Here is a 6,038-nt window from a genome sequence, read left to right as displayed (position 1 = left end):
ATCTTTATACACTTGTCATCACACATTACCTCATAAGCACACCTCTCTTGTTTTTCTTCAGCCAATAGGTGTGCTTTACCACTCTTTCTGTCTGCCACCATTATTTTACAGACTCTTTGGCTTATTTTTAATGGTGGAATTCTGGCATTTAGTGTATTTGTAAAAATAACCTTTTGGAGGTCACGTGATGCTATGCAAGGAGCAGACATGTAAACCACGAGCTCTGCGTGCTTTGCTAGTTTTTAATTATTTTTGTGGTATAAATCGGTGAGATTTGACACATCCTACTACATATTTGTTCTTTGAAGTCAACATGGCAAAGAATTCAAAATCCTCAGGCTATGGAGATATTAAAAGACACTTTCGTGCTCAAGCTGAATCCTTTGACAGGCTCGCAGAGCAGGGACTCAATTTGGATGGCGCAGCGGGAGAAATTCAACGTCAACTGGCGAGCATGTCTGTGATGTTGACGAAAGTTGTTGCAGACTTGGAGGATCTCGCTGTAATACGTCAATCGATTACGGTGATGGAACTAAAATTCTCTTAGTTGGTTACAAGAGTTGGGGACGTCGAGAGACGGATCGATTATCTGGAGTCATCGGAGAGGGAATTGGCTGCTAATCCGTTGGCAACCAAGCAGATTTACAACACGTTTTTGAAAAGTTGGAAGACCTCGAGAATCGCACTAGGAGGAATAACATGCAAACCGTTGGATTTCCTGAACATGAGGAGGGCAGAGATATGGTGAAATTCCTGGATGAGCTCTTCCCGAGTCTGCTCGACATAACAGGCCACAAGCTGGAAATTGGGGGAGCTCATAGTGTCCCAGCTCGGAGATCTGCTGAGGGAGATAGGCCCCGATCAATTCTGCCCAAATTTCTGAGATCATCCGATAAAGATCTTGTGCTATGTGAGGCGAGGAGCAAAGGAAATCTTTCTTGGAAGAATCACAACATTTTCTTTTTCCCGGACTTTGCGAACTCGACAAGAGAGAAACGTGATCGATTCAAGGAATGCAAGAAACTCTTACATCAACGGAAGATCGCTTTTGCTCTGATGTTTCCGGCCAAATTGAGAATAGACACTAAGGATGGCCGCAAAGTATTAAGGTGTCCCAAACAAGCAATGTCCTTCATAGAAACATTGGGTGAGTAAGCCATTTGGTGATTCTTATGTTGCTGTCTAGTCACTGAACATTCACTTGACTGTCTGAGGAAGCTGGGCACCATTTTCTGTTTCTGTTTGTGTTGGTTCAGCCTAGCGGCTGGAGTTTGTTTTGTGTAATAACACTCTTTCAAGAAACTCTTACATCAACGGAAGATCACTTTTACTCTGAAGTTCCTGGCCAGATTGAGAATGGATACTAAGGATGGCCGCAACAAGCAATGTCTTTTATCAAATTTATGGATTGAGGAAGTCATGGTGTGGTTTTTGTTTTATGTGGCCTCCGAGTGAATTTGACTCACTCAAAACACTATTGACCATCCGAGGAACTGTGACACTTGTTTTGTTTCCTTTTGTGCTGGCTCCGCCTAACAGCTGGAGCTTGTTTAATGGAATAATACTCCTTTGGGACATTTGTGGATGAATCTGCTCATTCCTTGGGCTTATGCCTCCTGTTGGCTGGAGTTTGTTTTGTGGAGAATTTTTGCAGGACATTGGGAGGATTACATCATCTGTTGCACTCATTAAGATCCGGCTCACTGAACATTCATTGACTGTCCAGTATATATTTTATTATTTATTTATTTATGTATTTTTATTTTATGCATGTGTATGTATGTATGTGTATATATGTATGTATGTATGTATTTATATTATATATATATACATACATGTATATAATTTTTTTTTTTTTTTTTTTTTTTTGGGCGGGAATGTGTTTTGTGGAGGAGCACACCTTCAGGACAGTTCTGTGAATGAATCTACACGTTCTTTGTGTTTATTTTACCTATTGGCTGAGGTTTGTTTTACAAAGTATTTTCTGTGATGTAATTTTGCCTGACAATAGTTGTGCAGAAGCACCGGTCTTGAGCAATCTGATGGCAAAGTTGTCGCAGGGGCTCTCGCAGGCGTACATAGACCTTTTGAGTTTAGAGTGATTGACACCATTTGGCGCTGTTGTGCGTGGGGTTATTGCGCATGTTTTTCTTTTTTCTGTTCGTTTGGTTCGGGGGGGATTTCGGGGTTTGATTGTTGCACTGATGTTGAAATGTGGTCTTTGTAATGTTGTTTTTGATGCACAATTTATTTTTTCTATTATATCAAATGTCAAATGTTAATATGAGTGGGTTATCTTTCTCCACGTGGAATGTGAATGGGTTGGGGCACCTCATAAAAAGAAGGAAGGTTATTTCTTTTCTTAATGGTAAGAAATATGAAATAGTGTTTCTTCAAGAAATTCATCTTTCTTCACAGGAAGCTGAAAAATGTGGGAAGATATGAGGTGTACATATGGAGTATTTTCTTTAGTGTTGGCTCAATTAAGAGCAGGGGAGTCATTACAATGATAAGTAAACATCTACAATTCAAATGTCTCAAACAGATTAAAGATAAATCAGGAAGAGTCATTATTGTTTTAGCAGAAATTCAGGGGCAAAGGTTGATTTTGGCTAATATTTATGCACCTAACATTGATGACCAGGGCTTTTTTTATAGATCTTGAAGGGATGTTGCAAGCCGCTGGCACCCCTCATGATAAAATATTGGGAGGAGACTTGAATCTTTTGATGGATGCAGTCTTGATCATAGTGAAGCAAAAGTGTGCAAGCCCCCTAGAGCTACATTGACGCTTAACAGGAATCTGTTAACCTGTAGAAATCTTGGTCTTGCAGATATTTGGCGACTTTTGAACCCATCTGGTAGAGACAATACATTCTTTTCATCAGTCCATAAGATTTATTGAAGAATAGATTGTTTTATATATATATATATATATATATATATATATATATATATATATATATATATATATATATATTTATATATCTAAGTCCCTCATTCCATCAGTTGTCGATTGCTCATTGGAAACATCTTAGTCTCAAATCACACCCTGGTGAGTTTAGAGGTGGTGCCACATATGGAGAAAAAGAAATCATACAGCTGGTGCTTTAATGTATCCCTTTTACAAAATGCTGATTTCCAACAAATGCTGAAGACTGAAATCAATGTCTATATGGAGACCAACTGGTCCTCAGTATCCTCTGAGGGTGTGGCTTGGGAGGCACTTAAGGTGGTTCTTAGGGGTCGGATCATACAGTTTGCCTCATTCATCAAAAAATCCAAAGCAGGAGAACTCGTGGAGTTGGAAGTGAATATTAAAAGTGCCGAGGCAGAGCTGAAGCGCAGTATGTCGTCTAATGGCCACAGAGAATTGACCCGATTGAACAGATATAATACTATTTTGTTGTGGAAAGTGGAGTTTTGGTTATTATTTTGGTAAGACAGACATATTTTGAGTCAGGGGACAAAGCAGGGAAGCTTTTGTCTAGATATATAAAGCAGAGAGAGTCTTTTTCTACCATTACCTACTGGTGGTGAAATTTTATATTATTATTTTGATATTGATATTAATTGATATTAATTGATATTAATAATGCCTTTAAAGAATTCTATCTTGATCTTTATAGTTCTAAGTCTTCATCTACTGATGAAGATATTAGAAACTTTGTGGAACCATTAGAACTCCCTAAATTGATGAATGAGCAAAAAAATCTCTTGATTCTGAAGTAAACTTGGAGGAACTTGACGAGGTAATTAAGGCCTTACCTACAGGCAAGGCTCCGGGGCCAGATGGTTTTGCCGCTAAATTTTTTAGATCATATGCTACAGAACTGGCTCCACTTTTGTTAGAAGTTTATATGGAATCATTAAAGAATGGAAAGCTTCCACCAACCATGACACAAGCCCGGATCAATCTGATTCTTAAAAAGGACAAAGATCCAAGCGAGTGTAAAAGTTACCATCCAATTTCCCTGATCCAGCTAGATGTAAATATTTTGTCAAAAATGTTGGCTAATCGATTAAGTAAAGTTATGACATCTCTTATACATATAGATCAGGTGGGGTTTATTCGGGGTCGTAGCTCTTCTGATAACATTAGGCGTTTCATCAATATCATGTGGTCAGTGGCAAATGATCAGACTCCAGTCGTTACCATCTCACTTGACACCGAAAAGGCATTTGATATGGTAGAATGGGATTATCTTTTTAAGATTTTGGAAATGTATAGGTTTGGGAGTATGTTTATTGGTTGGATCAAGTTATTTTATAGACCCGGTAGCGGCGGTACAAACAAATGGATTAATTTCAGATTATTTTACTCTGGATAGGGACACCCAACAGGGTTGCCCTCTTTCCCCATTATTGTTCTGTCTTGCCCTGGAACCATTAGCAGCCATGATAAGAAAGGAGGATGATTTTCCAGGGGTGGTGGTGGGAGGTGTGGCACATAAGTTTTTGCCTTATGCAGATGATATTTTATTATTTGTCTCTGACCCTAATAGATCTACGCCTTACCTCCACAGAATTATTAATTCCTTTTCCAAGTTCTCAGGATACAAAGTCAATTGGTCTAAATCCGAAGCTTTGTCTCTGACATCGTACTGTCCAGTAACGGCCTTCCAGCCGGGCACCTTCCAGTGGCCCAAACAGGGCATTAAGTATTTGGGTGTTTTATTCTCAACATAGTTGTCTGATTTAGCTAGAGTTAATTTTGACCCTTTAATAAAAAGGTTTTCGAGGGATGTGGACAGGTTCATTGCATTTATCGATGATTGGGAAGGTTAATGTTATTAAAATTAACTGTATTCACAAATTCAACTACCTGATACAGTCACTCCCTGTAGATGTCCCCCTCACTTATTTCAAGCATTTGAGAGCATAGTGAAGTCCTTCATTTGGAATGGCAAGTGACCCAGATTACATTTTAGTAAGTTGCATAGGCCGACTGACAAAGGTGGGCTAGGTCTACCCAAGATTTTGTTTTATTATTATGCATTCAGTCTCAGACATTTGCCTCATTGGTCGCTTCCACCTGAAAGAGCACCTCCCTGGTTCTGTATTGAACAGGAAGTTCTTGCCCCTATTTTTCCATTACAAAGCCTTTCTATCAATCTAACCAGATAAGTTAAATCACACCCTGTTATTTCACATTTGCACTTGGTATGGACAAAAGTGTCCAGAGTGTTTAATTCAGATATTCATCTGAATGAATCTCAGTTTTTTAGGTATCTACAGCTGCGCCACTTGCTCTGTGCTATTTATGGGAATAGCATACACCCCCCTAAAGCAGCAGATACTCTAGGAAAGGTGATTACTGCTTTTGGAAAAGGTCATGAGGCATCAGTGTATTACTCCTTTTTAATTCAGAGTCTGGGGGATGGAGCCTCGACCACTCTCAAGAGATTATGGGAGAAAGATTTAAACTTGGAATTGGAGGAGGGAGAATGGGTAAGGATTCTAAAAACATAAAAATTGTATCTAGAGATGCAAGGGTGCGCCTTATACAATTCAAGATTTTACATCGGTTCTATTGGACCCCTCTAAATTGTATAGGCTTGGTCTTAAAGACACACATCCCCTGCTGCTTCCGGCTTCTTCTTTGTGACCAAGAAGGATGGAGGATTGCAGCCCTGCATCGACTACAGATCTCTAAATAAAATCAGTCAAGTTCTGATACCCACTTCCCCTTGTCCCTGCTGCACTGGAATAGTTGCGTGGAGCTACACTTTTCAGCAAGCTTGACCTGCGCAGTGCCTACAATCTGATCTGGATCCGGAGTGGGGATGAATGGATGACTGCCTTTGTGACCCCTGCTGACCACTATGAATACCGGGTCATGCCGTACGGCATGGTCAATGCCCCCTCCGTGTTCCAGGGATTCATGAACGAGGTGTTCTGGGAGTACCTCCATTGCTTCATCCAGGTCTACATTGATGACATCCTGGTATACTCCCGGAACGAGGCCAAACATTGCCACCATGTTCAACTAGTGCTCACCAAGCTGAGGGAATACCATCTTTACCTTAAGGCTGAGA

At 40.0% G+C, this 6,038-nt stretch overlaps 2 protein-coding genes across 2 annotated transcripts in view; one reads left to right on the top strand and one right to left on the bottom strand.

Moving 5' to 3' along the window:
- LOC127418621 (zinc finger protein 501-like) overlaps window positions 1-6,038 on the bottom strand; it is a 315,184-nt gene that overhangs the window by 172,093 nt on the left and 137,053 nt on the right. The window lies entirely within an intron of this gene.
- Window positions 1-6,038, top strand: part of LOC127418556 (zinc finger protein 271-like) — a 270,645-nt gene that overhangs the window by 234,995 nt on the left and 29,612 nt on the right. The gene's annotated exons all lie outside the window — the stretch shown is intronic.

The sequence above is a fragment of the Myxocyprinus asiaticus genome, chromosome 28, assembly GCF_019703515.2.
Source record: "Myxocyprinus asiaticus isolate MX2 ecotype Aquarium Trade chromosome 28, UBuf_Myxa_2, whole genome shotgun sequence".
In the NCBI taxonomy this organism is placed as follows: domain Eukaryota; kingdom Metazoa; phylum Chordata; class Actinopteri; order Cypriniformes; family Catostomidae; genus Myxocyprinus; species Myxocyprinus asiaticus.
Note: the sequence above shows the minus strand (reverse complement) of the source record. Positions and strands in the feature narration are given on the sequence as shown.